Below are 19403 nucleotides of genomic sequence, written 5' to 3'. Positions count from 1 at the left end.
AGCAAGCACTCTACCCAGGTGATTGTAATAGCTCTCCAGCTCCCCAACTTTGAGTCCCATTTTTTTTTTTTTTTTTGGTTTTTGGGTCACACCTGGCAGTGCTCAGGGGTTATTTCTGGCTCCAGGCTCAGAAATTGCTCCTGGCAGGCACAGGGGACCATATGGGGTGCCGGGATTTGAACTGATGACCTCCTGCATGAAAGGCAAACGCCTTACCTCCATGCTATCTCTCCGGCCCTGAGTCCCATTTTTTTTTTTTTTTTTTGGTTTTTGGGCCACACCCGGCAGTGCTCAGGGGTCACTCCTGGCTGTCTGCTCAGAAATAGCTCCTGGCAGGCACGGGGGACCATATGGGACACCGGGATTTGAACCAACCACCTTTGGTCTGAATCGGCTGTTTGCAAGGCAAACGCCGCTGTGTCATCTCTCCGGGCCCGAGTCCCATTTTTTTTTTAACATACCTGGTGGTACTCGGGGATCATTCCTGGCTCTGTGCTCAGGAATTACTCCTGGATGGATTTGGGGGATTATATTGAGTGCCAGGGATTGAACCTGAGTTAGCCAATTGCTAGGCAAGTGCCCAACCCACTATACTATTGCTTCAGCACCTCCAGTTCTACTTTTAATTGTTATTTTGATTTCTGAGATATATCTGCAGTGCTCGTGACTTCTCCCAGCTTAGAGGTATGTCCAGCAGTACATGGGGCCCATGCAGTACTGGGGCCTACTGAATGCAAAACACACTATTGAGCTAGTTCTTTGACACATAGTAATTCATTTTTATCATTGTTTTCACAATACCTAGGGGATAGACATATGTCTGGCTGTGGTGCTCATCATATTTAATTTTGTTGTTTCTATAAATTGTTTCTTTTTAGGACTGAAGAGATAGTACAGTAGGTAGGACTCTTGCCTTGCACACAGTTGACCTGGGTACCATCCCTGGCACTCTATATGGTCCTCTGAGCCCACCAAGAGTGATTCCCAGGTTCATAGCTATGAGTAAGCCCTGTAATACAAAAACAAAAACAAAAAATATATATATACATCTATATATTTGGTTTTTGGGTCATACCCAGCAGCGCTCAGGGGTTCTTCCTAGCTCTACGCTCAGAAATCGCTCCTGGCAGGCTCAGGGGACCCTATGGGATGCCGGGATTCGAACCACCGTCCTTCTGCATGCAAGGCAAATGCCTTACCTCCATGCTATCTATCTGGCTCCAAAAAATATTATTTTTATTTGTTTCTGGGCCACACTAGATAGTGTTCAAGACTTAATTTCTTGTTTTGTGCTCAGAGATCACTCCTGGCAAGGCTTATGGGGTGCCAGGAATTGAACCTGGGTCTGCCACATGCAAGGCCATGCTTTATTCACTGTACTTTTTCTCCATTCTTCTATAAATGATTTCTATATAATATGCAGTCCCTCTTTTTTTTCCCATTTTGGGTCACACCTGGCAGCGCTCAGGGGTTATTTCTGGCTCTGAGCTCAGAAATTGCTCCTGGCAGACATGGGGGACCATATGCGATACTGGGATTCAAACCACCGTCTGTCCTGGATTGGCTGTGTGCAAGGCAAACACCCTACTGCTCTGCTATCTCTCCAGCCCCATACTTTTTTTCTATATAATATACAGTCCTTTTTGAACTCTATGGTCAAAGTAAGATATCAGCAATAATGGCCTGGAGAGATAGCACAGCAGCGTTTGCCTTGCAAGCAGCCGATCCAGGACCAAAGGTGGTTGGTTCGAATCCCGGTGTCTCATATGGTCCCCCATGCCTGCCAGGAGCTATTTCTGAGCAGACAGCCAGGAGTAACCCCTGGGCACTGCCGGGTGTGACCCAAAAAAACAAAAAACGAAAACAAAAACAAAAAAAGATATCAGCAATAAGCATTGTTCTTGATAAATCTCTAAGGTAATAATTTAAAAAAGAAAACAATGATCCCATAGTATGTCAGAAATTGATCAAGTGCTCAAGTGAGTTATTAGAGGTCACTGAGAAGGGGAGAAGAGACACAATGTGAAATTGAGACTCTTGGGTGCTGTCTTTACTTCTCTGGGATACTGCTTTTCTGAACATCTCAGTTTCTCAGTACGAGTGACTATTCCAAATCACCTTATCTATTCTCTCTTTGCTGTGGAATGGGGGAGTCAAAGCCGGATGGCAGTGCTGCTGGAAACCTTACTCAGGATATAGGGTGGGTGCTGGGGATTGCGCTCCAGCTTCAGCTGCAAGGCCCTTGTTCTACCATAGGCACATAGTCCCAGCCCTCCCCTCCTTTTCCCTTCCGTTACTCCTCCCCTCTCTTTCTTTTTCTCTCTTTATTTCTTTTGGTTTTCAGGCCACACCTGGCAGTGCTCAGGGGTTACTTCTGGTTCTGCACTCAGAAATCACTCCTGGCAGGCTCAGGGGACCATATGGGATGCTGGTGATCGAACTCCCATCTACCCTGTGCAAGGCAAACGTCCTTCCCGCTGTGCTATTGCTACGGCCCCTATTCTAGTAATATTCTTTTCAATAAGTTTAAATGTATTTCCAAAAAAAAATTTTTTTTTTTTTTGGTTTTTGGGCCACACCCGGCGGTGCTCAGGGGTTACTCATGGCTGTCTGCTCAGAAATAGCTCCTAGCAGGCACGGGGGACCATATGGGACACCGGGATTCGAACCAACCACCTTTGGTCCTGGATCGGCTGCTTGCAAGGCAAACGCTGCTGTGCTATCTCTCCGGGCCCGATTTCCAAAAAATTTATAGAGCAGAGGCAGTGAGATAGCATAGAAGGCAGGGTACTTGCCTTGTACGCAGCAGCGTACAAGGTTCAATCTTTGATACCTCATATGGTCACCCAAGCCCACCAGGAGTGATCCCTAAGCATAGAGTCAGGAGCACCACTAGCTGTGGGCCTCCCCCCTAAAATGTTTAAAAAATTCTTCTCTGAGGCTGGAGAGATAGCACAGCGGTAGGGCATCTGATTTGCACGAAGTTGACCTGGGTTCCATTCCTGGCATCCCATGTAGTCCCCAAGTCTGCAGGAGTGATTTCTGAGCACAGAGCCAGGAGTAGCTAACCCGAGTGCCACCAGGTGTGGCCAAAAAAACTAAAAGAAATAAAAAATGCTTCTCTGTAATGTTCCCTGAGTTGTAAAAGAGTGTGGTCACTTAAGTCACACAAATCACCTGGCCACATGGAACTCTTTCCTAAATATATTGTTTTACTCAACCTGCCAAAAATGGGGCTGGAGTAACAGTACAGGGCGTAGGGCACTTGCCTTGCATGCAGCTGACCTTGGTTGAATCCCTGGCATTCTATATGGTCCTCTAAGTACTGCCAGGTGTAATTCCTGAGTGCAGAGCCAAAAGCAACTCCTGAGCATTGCCAGGTATGGCCCACAAACAAAACCCCAACCGTTAAATGTTTGAGTCCAAGTTAAGGTGTAAGTGCCTAAGAGCTCAAAGAGCTCAGTTGACATCCTTGTTCCTATTTAGAACATCTTACCTATAGCAGGCTCTCACCAGAGGCTGATTGATTTGCTCAGAATTTGCTTTCTGGCTTATTTGCTCAAAGCTTACTATTTGGTTACTAAGGTCCAGGTCACTGAGGCCTGAGGTCTAGGTCCTCCCCTCCTCTCTGCTGGTGGGTTTGCCCTTCAGCTGTTGGTTTTCTGGTTTTTGGGCCACACCCGGCGTTGCTCAGGGGTTCCTCCTGGCTGTCTGCTCAGAAATAGCTCCTGGCAGGCACGGGGGACCATATGGGACACCAGGATTCAAACCAACCACCTTTGGTCCTGGATCGGCTGCTTGCAAGGCAAACGCCACTGTGCTATCTCTCCGCGCCCACCTGTTGGTTTTCTGATCTCCAGAGTGATTGCCTACCCGGTCTCCCAACCAGTGCTCAGGACACTGATATTTGGGTCATCTGATTACCTGGACCATCCTGGTAGCACCTGCGAGATCTCCAGGTCCATATCCCATGATACTCAAGGGACCATGTAGTTCCAAGGATTTAACTAGGGTTAGCCTCATACAAAGCATGCATGTTAACCTTTGCATTAATTCTTGGGACCCAGTACTTTGTGAATCTCAGGCAAGGCAGACTCTACTACTGTGCAACATCCTTAGATCTTTCAAACAGTATTTATTTATTTAGGTTGTGGGTCCACACCTGGTGGTTTCTCCAGGGTTTCTCCCAGTTCAGTGATTTCTGTCACTTTGCTCAGGGATTACATGGTTCAGAAAGTCAAGCCAGGGCCTTCTGTATGCAGAGCTATGATTACCCACTTAGCCAGTTGAACTACTTCTCTACCTTTGACATAGTTTATTTATTTATTTTTGATTCAGGGGCCACAACCAGCAATACTTCTGGCTTTGCACTCAGAACTTACTTTTGGTGCTTGGGCAGGGAACCAAATTGGGGGGAGAGGGAACCAAATTGAGGGCAGGGAACCATATTGGAGGCTGGGATTGAATTTGTGCTGACAATATTTTAAATACTGTTTCATTTGTAGCCAACATCCAACTAACAAGATACTATAAATGAAATTTTGACCTCAGGGACAAAGATAGTTCAATAGGCTAGAGCAGTTGTTTTGATCACTAGAAACCCAAGTGGGCTTCATTTCCAGCACCACATGATCCCCTGAGCAATGCTACGAGTGATGCTAGAGAACCAATTTGGAAGTAGTCTTTTGAGGCTGAAGTGATAGCACAAAGGGTAGGGCATTTGCCTTGCATGTGGCTAATCCCGGACTGACCATGGTTTGATCCCCAGCATCCAGAGAGATTACTGAGCACAGAGCCAAGAGTAACCCTTGAGCATCGCTGGGTTTGCCCCCCACCAAAAAAACAAAAACTAAAAACCCAAAACAAAACAAAAAACACAACTGGGTGTGGCCCCAAAACCAAACCAAACCAAACCAAACCAATAAATTTTAAAAAAGCTCTGTCTTCTTCAAATCAACACATTTGACCCACATGCCCAGAAAATGACCAAACTGGGGCTTGTGCCTCCTCCTTATTTAGTGCCCTACTCTTTTAAATTATGATGATCAGTTTCCATATAGAAAATTTCTGCTTGCTCTTTGAATTGGGAGACCTCAAAGTCTCTTCTACTGGATACCGATTCTGACCATCTCATCTCTTTATGGATTTCAAAAACAGAACAAGAGACTGGATGGAACATAATGAAGCAAAAATAGAGCTAGACCAAAGTAAGCATTATTTTATTTATTTATTTATTTATTTATTTATTTATTTATTTATTTATTTATTTATTTATTTATTTATTTTGGGTCACACCCGGCAGTGCTCAGGGGTTACTCCTGGCTGTCTGCTCAGAAATAGCTCCTGGCAGGCACGGGGGACCATATGGGACACCGGGATTGGAACCAACCACCTTTGATCCTGGATCGGCTGCTTGCAACGCAAACGCGGCTGTGCTATCTCTCTGGGTCCAGCATTATTATTATTATTATTATTATTATTATTATTATTATTATTATTTTGGTTTTTGGGCCACACCCGGCGGTGCTCAGGGGTTACTCCTGGCTGTCTGTTCAGAAATAGCTCCTAGCAGGCACAGAGGACCATATGGGACACCGGGATTCGAACCAACCATCTTAGGTCCTGGACCAGCTGCTTGCAAGGCAAACACCGCTGCACTATCTCTCCGGGCCTGCATTATTTTTTTATATTATTTATTTTTGTTACTCCTTTTGGGCCACACCTGGCCTGCTCAGAAATTATTTACTCCTGGCTCTGCACTCATGGCAGTACGTGGGAGATTATATGGAATGCCGTCGATCAAACCCTTGCAAATGCCCTACCAATTATACTTTTCCCCTAATGCTCAATATATTTTATCTTATTTCAGGGAGGAGTTAGGATGAGTGTGTGGTGCTCAGGGCTAACTCCTGGCTCTCTGCTTAGGGATCATTGCTGGCAGAGTTTTGGGGACCACATGGGGTGCTAGGGATGGAACCCTGGATGGGCAGGTACAAAGTAAGTGTCCTACTTGCTGTATTATTGCTCTGATATCAGCAAAGCAGGAGATCATACAGCGGATGAGGTGTTTGTCTTGCATGTGGCTGACTTGTGTTCCTGGCACTCGATATGGTCCCCAATTCCTGCCGGGAGTGGTAACTGAGCAGAGAATGTGGAGTAAATCCTAACATAGTTGGGAGTGATACTAAACCAACAATAACACATGATAATATTTGGCCATCTATCTCAGAATTCCAAAAATCTTAACTGGCAAGATCAGAGAACAAAGCCCTGAGCAACTGGGGAAGCACTTTCCCCTGTGAAGGTGAGATTCAGCAGGTATAATTTAGTCTAAGAATGCCTTGGTTTAAAGGGCCCTTTAAGGGTCTGCTACCCTCTCATTTCACAAATGATGGATTTCAGGTTCCAAAAAAGAGAAATTACATATCGAGTTTAGCAGTCATGAGGGGGCATAGGGCTTCATTATTTTAAGAGCAGAACCCTGTTTGTGTTTATCTAGGGGTGAAACCAGAATGAAAACTAACTGAAAGAGAAAGAAAGGGCTCACCAGAGCTAGAGAGATTTGCGTTCAGGGAATGCCCCAAAGGTATGTGTTTCATCACAAAAACAAGTCCTTTTTAGCCCTGAAATCACATGAACAAGGTAACATAGTTTAAAAAAAAGACAGTTGACCTTGGAACTATATGGATTTGAAGAGGTCCACTTAAGTTTTCCATCACAGGGCTCCACATTGATGAGTTTAAACAACCTTGGTTTGGGATTGGTGGAATTCGCAGGTGGGAAAGCTAGGCTGCAGCTGTGGCAGTTGCAGACCACTTGCCTTGCATGTGTGCAGCACTGGGTTTGATTCTTGGCACTGAAAACAAATACAAAACACAGCCCCCTAACAATCAAACAAAAAACTATCCCTCCACAGAAGCAGAATACAGGGATATGAAGGCTGACTATAAATCAATTTCAACTTATCGGTGATCAGGAAACCCACATCCCTGTGTTGTCCCAGGGTCAACAGGAACTCTATTTCAAGGGCGGGGAAACCCCCAATTTAACAATACACAGCAAGCACAGTGAATGAGATTCCAGCAACAGAGAGGTGAAAAGACCATTCATTTTATTCCTCTTCCCCTGATAGATATGAAGGACCCAAGGACAGGAGGTAGGAAATGATTTACTCAAGGCCACAGTTTGTTCCAGGCAGAGTGGAATATGATTGGGCTTTTGAATTTACAGTACTTTTTACTTTTACTTTTATTTTTACTCAATATATCAGTTGCATTTTACTTCATTCAAGAAAAGAAGTTGATCCTAATTTATACCAATAGAGATTTATAGCTTTAACAGTGAGGGGCTTGCTTTTCTCGGTTCTCAGGAAGTCTAGGAGCAGATGAAGTCCAGAGAAGAGGAAGATTAGTGTCAGGCTATAGTGTAGTTAAGGGCCTAGTCTGTCTTCCTTCTCACCTGCAGCCAGAGGCAATTCCAGGGGCCATTCCCAGCTATACTAAACCAGGCTGACTACTCAGGCTCAGTAGTGATAGGTTATCAGGGCCAAAAGGTGATAGAAACCTGATAGGTTCTTGAGCACCCAAAGTTTCCATATGCTCCTGACTGACCCCCTTGACTGGCTGAGCTATTTCCTTGGCCCTGACCTTCTTGTCTTAAGATGGTTGCTTCGCTTCTAGGAATTGTAAGATTTCAGGCAGACAGAGGAAATGCAGCTGAATTTGTATTATAAAAATCTGTATTACAAAAGTAGTTTATTTTTATTTTTTTGTTTATTTTTGGGCCACATCCAGCGGCACTAGGGTATTCTCTTGGCTCTCTGTGCTCAGAAATTACTCCTGGCAGGCTCAGGGGACCGACCATATGGTATGTCGAGGATCAAACCCTTGCCATACTCACTGTTCTATTACTCCTGCCCAGATAGTTTATTTGTTTTTTGGGCCCCCTGCTCAGGGGTTACTTTTGGCTCTGTGTTCAGAAATTACTCCTGGAGGTGCTTGGGGTTTGATCTGAGTTTCTTGTATGTAAGTCAAGCACCCTACCTACTGTACTATCTCTCTAGCCCCAAAGGTATTAGGTATTTTGTTCTTTATTTCCTTCCTTCCTTCCTTCCTTCCTTCCTTCCTTCCTTCCTTCCTTCCTTCCTTCCTTCCTTCCTTCCATCTTTCCTTCCTCTCTCCCTCTCTCCTTCCTTCCTTTCTCCCTCCCTCCCTCCTTCCTTCCTTGTTCTCTCCATCCCTCCTTCTTTCCTTTCTCCCTCCCTCCCTCCTTCCTTCCTTCTTCTCTCCCTCCCTCCTTCCTTCCTTTCTCCCTCCCTCCTTCTTTCCTTCCTTCCCTCCTTATTTCCTTCCTTCCTCCCTCCCTCCTTCTCTCCCTTCCTCCATCCCTCTCTCCCTGCTTCCTTTCCTTTTCCCTTTCTTGTTTTTTTTTTTTTTTTTTTTTTTTTTTTTTTGGCTATTCCCAGCTATGCTTAGGGCTTACTTCTGGCTCTGTGCTCAGGGATCACCCCTGGAAGGGATTGGGGCCAGAAATTGAACCCAGGTCAGGTGTGTGCAAGGAAAGTACTCTATTAGCTGTTTTATCTTTCCAGCCCCTGGCTGACCTGGGAGGGACCCCCTAGCCAGGAGCGATTTCTGAGCACATAACCAGGAGTAACTGCTGAGCGCTGAGGGTGTGGCCCAAAAACCTAAAAAGAAAAAAAATAATTCTCTCTAACACCATGAGTGGAAAAAAATTAAGAAACCTAATGACTTGTATGTTATTATTTTCCACCTACAATTGAGGAAACTGAGGCACAGCAAGATAAAATAGCTTCACAAGGTCACTCACATAACTTATAATTAGAACTAGCAAATTCAACTACCTCAGTTTTGTACCCATAGGCTATTCTTTTGTTTTTGGGCCACACCCAGTGGTGCTCAGGGGTTACTCCTGGCTGTCTGCTCAGAAATAGCTCCTGGCAGGCACGGGGGACCATATGGGACACCGGGGATTCGAACCAACCACTGTTGGTCCTGGATCGGCTGCTTGCAAGGCAAACGCCGCTGTGCTCTCTCTTTGGGCCCCCCATAGGCTATGCAGTTTTATAAGGCAAGTGAAATTTAAATCCCTCAGGGTTTCACAGATAGAAAGTAGCAGAGTTGGATCTCTAACTATGCCTTTGAACTGAGCCCAGTTTTCAGTCTGGTTCCAGGGACATCTAGAAGATGAACCCTGCTTCTAGTTGCTTAAGTTTAAACTCCACTCTGCCAATTCCTGGTTTTCTGACATAAGGTAAAAATGCTTGTCTGTTTTCTCATCTGGAGAAAGGTAATGAGAACATAAATATCAGCCATACAGGAAAGCTGTAATGATGAGCAGCTTTGCTGACAAGGGTTCCTGGAACACAGCACTCAATAATTTAATCACTTTTCAGTACCATCAACTAGAAATACACATGATCCAGATAGAAATTTTGTTTTCCAGTGGCCACATTTAAAGAAAAAAAAAATGAAAGAAACGTGCAATTCTTTTAAATAGCTTTTTTATGGCATTTTAGGGGCCACACCCAGCTTTTGCACTCAGAAATCAATTATAGCAGGCTGGGGGTGGAGGAACCTTATGGAATGCCAGGAATCAAACCTGGGTCCATTCCGTCGCAGATTGGTCACTTGCAAGACAAACATCTTCCACGCTGTGCTATTTGCTCTGGTGTGTGTGTGTGTGTGTGTCCCTCTTTTGAATATTTTTTTTTTTTTTGGTTTTTGGGTCACACCCAGCAGCGCTCAGGGGGTTCCTCCTGACTCTATGCTCAGAAATCGCTCCTGGCAGGCTCGGGGGGACCATGTGGGATGCCGGGATTCGAACCACCATTGGTCCTTCTGCATGCCAGGCATACGCCCTGCTTCCATAGTATCTCTCGGGGGGGGGGGCCCTCTTTTGGATATCTTTTAACCAAATCTATGCAACACGAAGACAGTGGAGCAATACAGTTGCAGTCACTCTAACACTCATAACTATCCATCTGTGGAACAAGACTCGGGTTTCCTGCGTGTGTCGCACCCTGGACAAGCACATCTCAAATCTGTTAACAGTCGCGCCAGTTGCACCAGATGGAAGCACAAACCCAGCCGGGGCCACTAATCCCGCTAGTTCTGCTGCGGACCAGCTGGTCGGCATCCCAGGCCACGCCCACAATCACAACCACGCCCACTCACACGGCCACGCCCACATAAAAAACCCCACCCAACCACGCCCACCACTCGACGCAGCCACGCCCACATGACGTCACAGAGCCGGCGCTTCCCACTCGCCCCCCGGGCCTCAGGCCTGGCCGTTCCATAGAGCCTGGACGCGCGCGCCTCTTTCTCCCCTCTCCAGAAACCCCAAATTCGATTCGGCCTCGGGGACCCCCAACCCAAACGGCGGGCGGGTGGGCGTGAAGGGAGCCTCTCACACGCACACACCCCTCGCCGAGCCTCCCTCAACGGTCCTCGCCTCGCGCCCTTCCTACCTACCACAGCCGGGGTAGGGCTGAGCTGGAGGCGAGGCCGGCGCCGTCCGATTGGTCCCCCGCGGCGCTGCGCCCGCCCCCTCTCGGCGCCTATTGGCGGAGCGCGGCGGCACTCCGCGCGCGGATTGGCCAGGCGCGGCATAGCCACGCCCCCGAGGCAGTCGCCACGCCCACCCGCCGAGCCGAGACGAGGAAGCCAGCGGCCGCCCCTCTCCGGCCAGCTCCGGCTCCTGCTCCAGCTCCGGCCGCCGCCGGCCCCACCCGGTTCCGCCCGGCTCCTGCGGCCCACTCCCGGCTCCCTCCGGCTCCGGCTCCGGCGTCGCGGCGGCGGGTAGGTGCGCGCGCTCGCTCGCTCTGTCTCGTCCTCGGGGCGCGGCTGCGGGGGTTCGGGGCTCGGCGCCCCGCTCGGGCGTGCAAGGGCGGTGGCCGGCCGTGGGCGTCCGTCGCGGGGGTCCGGGGCGCGGCTCCGAGGGCGAGGTCGATCGGGCGGTCGGTCGGACGGTCGATCTTGGGGGGCCCCTGAATCGCCGGGGATTTGGGGGTTCGGGGAGATGGAGAGCAACTCGTAACTCTGCAGGGCTTTGGATTTGATTTCACTTAACTTAATTATATCTCATTTTATTTCATTTCTTTTGGGGGGGGTGTTTTTTTGGGGGGGCGCCAGGGGTTCCTTCTGACTCTGCACACTCAGAAATGGCTCCTGGCAGGCTCAGGGTGGGGGGGGGATTCGAACCACCGTCCTTGGGCAATGCAAGGCAAACGCCCTCCCGACCGCTGTGCTGCTGCTATGTCTAAAATAAAATCGTATTCATTCATTCATTCATTCATTCATTTATTCATTTATCTATTTAGGTTTTAGGGTCACTCCTGGCAGGCCTTAGGGGACCCCATGGATGCCATCTGGGATTCGAACCACCGTCCTTCTGCATGCAAAGCCAATGCCCTAGCTCTGTCTGGCCCTACCCCAATTTTATTTTTAATTTTTGCCTGGGGGATGCTTTTGGAGTTGAGTCGAGGGTGAGGTGGGACCCCAAGTCTTCCCGAGGAGACGTGTCTGCAGACCCCTGCCCCCGACTGCCCTCCACCTCCACCCCCCCCCCCCCAGACGACGTGCATCAGGGCCTGGACACACCCGCCTTGGGGCGAGCTGGGTTTGGGGGTGGGAGTCGACATTGGTAGCACACTGGCCGGTTCTTCTGCATGAGCTTTCTGGCATTGAGTTGCCCGCCCCAGGCAATGATGGGGGGGTTCGACTTTCCCTCCTGGACCCTGCAAAGGAACTCACTCACTCACTCATTCACTCCCTCCTTCCCTCCCTCTCTCCCTCCTCACTCACTCACTGCATTGCAACTTCAGGCAAGGAGGCATTGATTCCACTTTTTAAGTCTGGGCGTTTTTAAAGGACTCACACCCGTGCTAGTGCTTTTCTGGAAGGTTCGTGTTACCCTCCCTGCCTTCCTCCCTCTCCCCCCCAGGAAAACCCCTCCTTTTTCTGCTTTCCCTTCTCTGGTTCTGTTACTGGATTGCTCTCAGAGCTCCCTGGGGCCTCTCCAGTCTCCTCCCAGGTTGCTTTATGCCGAGCACATACATAGCGTTGCAGTGTGTTCGTGGAGTCTGTTTTGTGTGTGTGTGTGTGTGTTCGCGTGCATTTTGCATAGCACTGCGGTGTGTTCATGAGGGTTTGCATGTGTGTGATTTCCCTGCTGCTGCGCTTTTGGCAACGGTGTCTTAACTCTTTCTCCCAGGGATGGTTGGAGCATTGCATCAGGGGATATTTGTAATGTGCTTACTCAGCCCAGGAAGAGGGAGACAGGACTGATGCGTTTGCTTGCCTGCTTGCAGAGCCGGGGAGGGTGGGGGAGTCGGTTGCCTCCAAGCCCCCTGGGAAGGCAGAGAGAGAGAGAGAGAGAGAGAGAGGGGTGTGGTGAGGCCACTACAGCTGCTCTAGGCCTATAGGGTAACACTGCCTCGTCATGAGCTCAGATTCATAGAGCAGCGGCTATTTTTACACATCATCCCGAGGCCAAGCAGAGCACATGGATTTGGAGTGAACAGTTGTCATGCTCTAGCTATTACAGGCCTGGTGTTTGGTGGACAACATTCAGAGTTGCTAAGCAGGAGACTGTGGTCGTTCCCTTGCAATTTTTTTAACGTGGTGCTTTCCCAACGCTGTAGAGTGGGATCATCTCCAGGTGTGTCTTCGTTTATTTTGGGTTTTGTGCCACCTCAGAGTGGAGCCCTGGGGCTACTCATTAGGTACTGGAGTGGTCCCCTTACATTGTGCTGAGGGGCCAGGGATCGGACCCAGGTCCCTTGCCCGCAAAGCATGCACTCTAACCCATTGAACTTACTTTTGACTCCGCGTGTCTTTTATTTTACTTGATTTTTGCTTTTTGGGAGATAGCATCTGGTGGTGAACTCCTGGCTCTCTGTTCAGGGATCACCCCTGGTGGGCTGGGGGATCAGATGAGGTCCCCAAGATCAAGCCCAGGTCAGCTGCATTTTTTAAAGGTAAGTAGTGCTTTAATTGCCATATCTCTCCAGTTCCACTTTTTTTTTTTGGGGGGGGAGGGCAAGGATTTTTTTTCTGGGGAATGGAACACTGAACCTCATAAATATAAAAGGCACACTGTCACTAAACTGCAACATGACCCTCTGTCCTTTTCTCCTTCTAAATGAAATTTTTTGTTTGTTTTTGGACCACACCAGGCAGTGCTCACGGGATTACTCCTGGCGCTGTGCTCAGAAAACTCCTGGCATCCTTGGGGGACTATATGAGATGGTAGGGTCCAAACTCAGTTTGGCTATGTTCAAGGCACGTGCCTTATCCTCTCTGGCCCTCTCAAATGAAATGTTTTTACCTCAGAGTACTTTTCATTTTTTCCTTCTTATTAAAGTTAGCTTAAACATCATTGAGCAACAGTTGTATGTATTTATTTGCGGATGACCTTGAGATTGACAGAAATAAGAGAGCACACAACACAGATTAATCAGCGGCAGAAGTGACGTTTACATCACATCTCTGACTACTATGACAGTGGTTCTAGAACTCAGAATTTTTCATCTCTAAAATTTTTGAATCACAAGGTGATTCGGGCTCCTGAAAATTTATTCACATAAGTAAACTCACCAAATACTGACAAACCTGATTCCAGTTTATTTACATTGAAAGTACTAGGTGACAGGACACACTTGTAATTAATCATCCTCTCACCAGGCACCTCTTTTGTTTCTGCAAAACTTAGTAAATAAGGTAGTGGATTCTAGAATTGTAACTAGGGACATAAGATTTTTTTTTTGGGGGGGCCACACCCATTTTATGCTCAGGGATTACTCCTGGATAAGCGCTCAGAAATTGCCCCTGGCTTGGGGGGACCATATGGGATGCTGGGGGATCAAAACTCTGACCTTCCTAGGCTAGTGCAGGCAAGGCAGACACCTTACCCCTTAGACTACCACACCAGCCCCATAAATTGGCTTCTTTTGATTCGATTATTTGGTTTTGTGTCACACCCTAGAGTGCTTGGGTTTTTTTCTGAACTCTGCTGTGGAATCTTTCCCTGCAATGCTTAGGGGACCATGCAGTGCTGGGATCAAACCAGGACTCCTGCATCAAAGCAGGTATGCAGCCCATTTAGTTCTCTTTCCTGACTCTTTGTACATTCTTTGACAGTAGGCTTTTTTTTTTTTTTTTTGACAGTAGGCTCTTTACTCTGTAAAAGATTTATTTGTTCAGATTGAGAATATTTGTAAAGTGAGAAAATGCAGTTTGGTCACATAATGTGAATTTTCAGTGTTCTGCAGTTGTGTTGTGAACAAATTTAAATTAAGTACCTGTAAAACGGTATTTTAAATTACTACTTTTCAGTTCGAGTGGAAATGTGAGGTCATTTGCCCTTGGCCAAGCAGGAAGTGAGCAACTATACTGGAATAAATGACCCATTCTCATCCCTAATGAGAATATGGATTTATTTATGTATTGTGTCTCTAGGGAAATGTGTTTTGTCTGCATTCACAAAAAAGTTTTCATGAACCTAGGAGTACCTTAATTAAAGGCATCTTGATTGGCTATATTGGTTGGTAATTTTGCATTTACATTTTTTCTCTGATAAACCCAAGATGAGTCATTTTCTTTTTCTCTGATTCACTAAATCACAGAGGTAACAGAATTTTGCTGTCAAAGGACCTGACCTCACCTTTTTTTTTTTTTTTTTTTCATAATTGTTCTCTCCATTTTCATTCTCTGACTTGAATAAATTATTTTAAAAAACTTCTACAGGACACTGCTGGAGAGATAGTACAGCGGTAGGGCTTTTGCCTTGCAAGCAGCCAACCCAGGACCAAGGGTGGTTCAAATCCCTGCATCCCATTTGGTCACCCGAGCCTGCCAGGAGCGATTTCTCAGCTGAGAGCCAGGAGTAACCCTTGAGTGCCACCGGGTGTGGCCCGCAAAACAAAACAAACAAACAAAATAAAAAAAGAAAAAACTTTAAAAAAGAACAAAAAACTTCTAGGAGACAAGAGAAATTGCTTAAGGAGCTCAAGTGCATTCTTTACACGAAGGTTTATAGGAGGCCCAGATTCTACCCTAGCACCTCATTGTCTCCTAAGGACTACTGAGTAAGGACAAAAAAAGTGGGGGAAAAAACCTCAGGAACAAACTAAGTCCTCCAATATTAAGATCATATATTTTCTTTCTTTCTTTTTTTTTTTTTTTTTTTGGGCCACCCCCATTTGATGCTCAGGGGTTACTCCTGGCTAAGCGCTCAGAAATTGCCCCTGGCTTAGGGGGACCATATGGGACGCTGGGGGATCCAACCGCGGTCCTCCTTGGCTAGCACTTGCAAGGCAGACACCTTACCTCTAGTGCCACCTCGCCGGCCCCCATATATTTTCTTTTACTATTAATTTACGATTTTCTTGGGGGACTGAAGAGATAGCACAGCAGTGGGTCATTTGTCTTGCACGCAACTGACCAGGACCAATCCTGGCATCCCATATGGTCCCCTGTGCTTGCCAGGAGCGATTTCTGAGCACAGAGCCAGGAGTAAGCTCTGAGTGCCACTGAGTGTGACTCCCCCCCCCCCAAAAAAAAAAACAGGCAACAACAACAAAAGTTTTTCTTAGTATGTGGGCCACACCCGCAGTGCTAAGCAGCTGTTCTTGCTCAAAGGTCACTCCTAACTATACTCAGATGATGCAGTCAGTGCCTGTACTAGACTCAGCCCTTTAGTGTCTAAAGCATGTCTAAAGCATGTGCTCCAGCCTGCTTTGTTGAGCTATCTTATCAACTCCTAAAAGCTCATCAGCTCCTTAAGGTTATTCTTTGTTTTGCTCAGGGAGTGAGCTTGGGCCAGTACCCTGTGGTCCTCAAGCGTGATCTCTCCCTGTGGAGCTAGGAAAACCATATGTGATGCCAGGGATCTGACCAGGGTTGGTTGCATTCAAGGCAAGCTCTTTATCACCTCTACTATGTCTCTGGCTCCTAAAGGTGTGTGTGTGTGTGTATTTTATGTATGTACTTTTTTTTTGGGGGGGGTCACACCCGGCAATGCATGGGGTTTACTCCTGGCTCTGTGCTTACAAATTGCTCCTGGCAGCCTTGGGGAACTATATGGGATGCCGGGATTCGAACCACCCTCTGTCCTGGATCTGATGCTTGCAGTGCCAACGCCCTACTGCCCTACTGCTATGCTATCTCTCCGGCCCTGGAATGTTTCTTTTAACTATTATGAATATAATAGTGCTTTAAATACATATAATATTTATTATGGTATATAATATGCAATACTATAATAAAGAATAGATAACACACATATATAATAATATATATATATTTTTGGGTTTTGTTTTTAGTTTTTGGGTCACACCCAATGGCACTCAGGGATTACTTCCGGCTCTGTGTTCACAAATTGCTCCTGGCAGGCACGGGGGCGGGGGGGGGGGGGGGGCGCCGCATATGGGATGCCAGGATTTGAACCACTGTCAGTCCTGGATCTGCTGCATGCAAGGCAAACACCCTACTTTTATGCTATCCCTCCAGCCCATCATATATGTTTTATATAAATGTTTACGATGGTATGTTTTTTTTGTTGTTTTTTGGGCCACACCCGTTTGATGCTCAGGGGTTACTCCTGGCTATGCGCTCAGAAATCACTCCTGGCTTGGGGGGACCATATGGGATACTGGGGGATCGAACCTCGGTTCCTCCTACGCTAGCTAGCGCTTGCAAGGCAGACACTTTACCTCTAGCGCCACCTCGCCGGCCCCAGGATTATTTCTTTTTTGTTTGTTTTTATATATTTATTTTGATTTTTGGGTCACACCTGGTGACACTCAGAGGTTACTCCTGGCTCAGAAATCAGACACTCAGAAATCGCTCCTGGCTTGGGGGACCACATGGAACGTCAGGGGATCAAACCGCAGTTCGTCCTAAGTTTACTCAAGCAAGGCAAACTCCTTACCACTTGTGCCACTGCATCTCCCCCTCCCCCCAAGGATTACTACTTTTTCTTTTCTTTTTTTGTTTTTTTTTTTTGGGTCACACCCGGCGGTGTTCAGGGGTTACTCCTGGCTGTCTGCTCAGAAATAGCTCCTGGCAGGCATGGGGGACCAAATGGGACACCGGGATTCGAACCAACCACCTTTGGTCCTGGATCGGCGGTTGCTTGCAAGGCAAATGCTGCTGTGCTATCTCTCCGGGCCCCAAGGATTACTTCTAATGATATTTGTGGGACCATATGGATGCCAGGGTTACCTGCAGTACATATTTCAGCCCCAGGATATAGAATCTTTTTTTTTTTTTCCCTCTGGTGTCAGCCATAAAACTCAGGAATACAAGTGCTCTGTTTTTGAGGCACATCCTAGTTACAACTACAATATGTAACTCTTAGTTCTCCCTTAAAAATATTAATGTATTTGTGGGGCTGGAGAGAGAGCATGGAGGTAAAGCATTTGCCTTGCATACAGAAGAACGGTGGTTCGAATCCCGGCATTCCGTATGGCCCTTCGAGCCTGCCAGGAGCAATTTCTGAGTGTAGGGCCAGGAGTGACCCCTGAGCACTGCTGGGTGTGACCCACCCCACCTCCCACCCCCCAAAAAAATGTATGTATTCAGTATAATTGTCAGTTTTGCATATTTTTTAAAAACTAGAAAAATTAAACTAAAATTTAGATTCACATACTATTTTAAGAAAATAGAGATCCTGTTTACCCTTTACCCATTTCCCACCAAATTGTATATTTTTTTATGGTATGTTCTACATTATATATTTTGCATAAGAGTACTGTGGCAGGGCATCGGTAGTGAAGCAGTTAATAGAAATGGTAGTTTCGGGGCCGGGCGGTGGCGCTAAAGGTAAGGTGCCTGCCTTACCTGCACTAGCCTAGGAAGGACCGCGGTTCGATCCCCCGGCGTCCCATATGGTCCCCCAAGCCAGGAGCGACTTCTGAGCACATAGCCAGGAGTAACCCCTGAGCGTCACCGGGTATGGCCCAAAAACCAAAAAAAAAAAAAAAGAAATGGTAGTTTCTCTGGAAAACAGCTTTGCATTTTGCAGTGGAGTGCAGTTGTTGAGCCACACGGTAATTGTGTGTTAAATGTTTGAAGAAATTCATTTTTCCAAGCTGTCTGTGCTCTAGCTGCAGTTAGTTATATTGTACATAGAGGCAGGGAAGTCTTTGATCTTTCCTGACTCACCCTAGAGAGAGTGTTGGATACCTCATTCCATCCTGAAGAGAGTAGACTAGGTCTACTTTGTCTTTGCTAATGGGGGGTTTTGGGCCACAGTATTTTGGCACTTGGCTGGAATAAAATGGCTAAAATTCTGTTTTCCTAGATTCTGCCTTTCCTAGTCTTTTGGCTAAAGAGTTTTTTTTTTTTTTTTTTTTTTGGGGGGGGGGGGGCTACACACCCAGCAGTACTCAGGGCTTAGTCCTAACTGCACTCAGGAATCACTCTTGGCCCGACTCAGGAGACCATGTGAGGAGTTGGTGATCAAATCTAGATCTGCTGTGTACAAAGTCAAGCACCTTACTGCTGTACTGTCTCTGGCTCTCCCTGGAGAACACTTTTTTTTTTTGGTTTTAGGACCATACCTGGTGTTGCTCAGGGGTTACTCCTGGTTCTGTGCTCAGAAATCACTCTTGGCAGACTCAGGGGGCCATATGAGATGCTGGGGATTGAACCCAGGTCGGCCATGTTCAAGGCAGGCGCCCTACCCACTGTGCTATCACTTGGCCCTAAGAACAGACTTTTATTAGAGAATCTCCTTCCTTCCTGCATTTGGAGGTGCTGAGGAAGTGGGGAGACGAGAATGTGTGTGTATATATATGAGATATCAGACAAACTGGAGTTGGTCACATGCTAGGCAGATGCCCTACCTGCTGTATTATCATTCCAGCCTCTGTTAGATATTTTCTTTTGTGTACTTCTGGGAATTCTGGGTGTCCTCTTAAGATTGGAGAGATAGTACAGCCCAGTGGTGCTTGCCTTGCACATTGCCAAGCTGAGTTCGAGCTCAGGCACTTTCTGATCCCTGAGCACAGAGCTAGGAGTAAGCCCATGGCACTGCTGGGTGTGGCTCTAAACCAAAACAAATAAATTCTGTGATATGGAAGGCTAAAAGGACAGACAGGAATTTCTTCAAAATATTTTCCAAGTCTGAGCTCTTTTAGCATTATACCTTTTCATTAAAAAAAATTTTTCCCTCCTCTTTTTTTTTTTTTTTTTGGTTTTTGGGCCACACCCGTTTGACGCCCAGGGGTTACTCTTTGTTACGTGTACTCAGAAATTGCCCCTGGCTTGGGGGGACCATATGGGACGCCAGGGGATCAAACAGCGGCTAGCTTGCAAGGCAGACACCTTACCTCTAGCGCCACCTTCCTGGCCCCAATTTCCCTCCTCTTTACC

The 19403-nt window shown here is 47.0% G+C and overlaps 1 protein-coding gene across 1 annotated transcript in view; it reads left to right on the top strand.

Annotated features, from left to right (window-relative positions):
* The first annotated feature begins 10718 nt into the window (after positions 1 to 10718).
* MAP4 (microtubule associated protein 4) overlaps positions 10719 to 19403 on the top strand; it is a 171894-nt gene continuing 163209 nt past the window's right edge. The window contains 1 exon segment of the mRNA XM_049777292.1: positions 10719 to 10823. The gene's annotated coding sequence lies outside the window, so the exon portion shown is untranslated.

This window comes from Suncus etruscus, chromosome 7 (assembly GCF_024139225.1).
Source record: "Suncus etruscus isolate mSunEtr1 chromosome 7, mSunEtr1.pri.cur, whole genome shotgun sequence".
Classification (NCBI taxonomy): Eukaryota; Metazoa; Chordata; class Mammalia; order Eulipotyphla; family Soricidae; genus Suncus; species Suncus etruscus.
Note: the sequence above shows the minus strand (reverse complement) of the source record. Positions and strands in the feature narration are given on the sequence as shown.